This window comes from Myotis nattereri (genome assembly GCF_964212035.1).
Source record: "Myotis nattereri genome assembly, chromosome: 9".
In the NCBI taxonomy this organism is placed as follows: domain Eukaryota; kingdom Metazoa; phylum Chordata; class Mammalia; order Chiroptera; family Vespertilionidae; genus Myotis; species Myotis nattereri.
In genome coordinates, this window is record NC_138084.1 from 69,151,056 (window position 1) to 69,153,078 (window position 2,023).

The window sequence follows — 2,023 nt, forward strand, 5'->3', positions numbered from 1 at the left end:
TGGCAAAGTGTTAGCCAAAGCTTGCATGGTCTGAGGAGCTACCCAGACTTTCATTCAGTTCTTAGCCTTGGCATCTCCAGGTGTATGAAGATAAACAATTGCAGGAAGCCATACCTGGCACAATTCTGATCGCAAGAATTTAAGTTGCCACAATATAGTTCAGTAATACTAGTGCTTATGCAACACTGTTCAAATGTAAGTTACCTCAATGTATTGATTGTGAGTGATTAGTCACTAGGATGCATCTTATTCAATTTATACACAGACAGCAAAGTGTGTCATTGTGTTGCTTTCTTGAGTTCCAGTGGTAAATTAACACGACTTTTTACAAAAGTGAGTAATCAAAAGAGGACACTGACCAATAAAGATGAAAGTGCAGCAAAGAAACAAAAATGCTATCACTGGGAATGAAACGCAGACGAGCACTAATGGGGTTTTGGAAGTAATATCAGATCTGGGGGCATGGACATGGCTGCTAATGCAGACCCCAGACATGCAGCCCAGGAACTTAGTGAGAGTGAACTTACGGGCAGAAATGAAGAAAGTGGTTGTGACGAGAAGGATGTAATGTCCCAGAGGAAGTGATTTCAGCAATAAACTTTATATTAAAAAAACTTTCGGGGATATTTCATACCAAAGGAGCGAAGGATGAAATGTCGGGTGTTCATTCAAACACAGAAAAAGAAGTGTGACATTGGCAAGGTATAGAAAAGATGCTCTAAACATAAGGTAAATGACAGGAAGTAGGCCACCACTTTTACCCTACTCTTGTGACTTTTTGTTTGAAAACATAAAACACTTTAATTCTCTAAAATTAGTGGACTAAATAATATTAATTTTACTATTTTTATTTCCCTATGTATTTATAATAGAATTCTTAATTATTATCCTATGTAATAAAAGCCTAGGTGGTATCACGTGTGATGTCATCACAAGAAAGCCACCACAACATGGCCAGCAGGGGAGCGCAGTTGGGGGTGACCAGGCCAGCAGGGGAGGGCAGTTGGGGGTGATCAGGATGGCAGGCAGAAGTGGTTAGGGGCAATCAGGCAGGCAGGTGAGTGGTTAGGAGCCAGCAGTCACGGATTGTGAGAGGGATGTCTGACTGCCGGTTTAGGCCCAATCCCACAGATGGGTCCTAAACCGGCAGTCAGACATCCCCCAAGGGGTCTCAGATGGAGAGGGTGCAGGCCTGGCTGAGGGACCCCCCCCCATGCACAGATTTCATGCACCAGGCATCTAGTATATTTATAATAGAGTTCTTAATATTTTGAGAGAAAAAATTTAAATGTCACAAAGCAATAGTAAGATTTCCCACTGATTATTACAATTATTTTGTGAGGTTGCTAATATAGTCATATTCATAACTCTGATCTGGTGTGCAAAGCAGCAACTTGCCTATTCTCTAAACTTTAGTTTTTGTTTGTGAAATGAAAGAGGATAGCTCAGGATGGTTGTGAGGGTTAAGTGAGATAATTCATATCCAGTGCTTTCAGCAGATACAATGTGGTAAGCTTCCAATAAAAGTAATGGTAATACTGGAATTATTATTGTTAATACTATTATTGGTAATACTAGGAATTGGTATTAATAATAATTAGTATTAATAGTAATAATACTAATAGCATTATTAATAATAACTAGTATTATAATTATTATTGCTATACTTATTAGTGATAATATCATCACTACCAACCAACAAACAAAGTAACATGGAATAATTATACAACATGCATGTAATAAAACTTTTATTGATTAAGCCAAATAGCTTGTGCAAAAGATCAAAATTAAATGACAAAACAGTGAATTAGTAAAAAAGTGAATATTTTTTCCTAGCCATCAGGAAACGGCCCTCTTCCATCCACATGCCATACCTCACTCCAAAAAAGTTACATTGTCAGTCTTGATAATAAAGAGCCCCACATTCACTTTCCTGGACTTGCCTGGAGTACTAAGTTCAACAATAAAAAGAAAGTTCAAATCTTTTTTGTTCAAACTCTGATGTTTCATCTCTGTTTCTTTT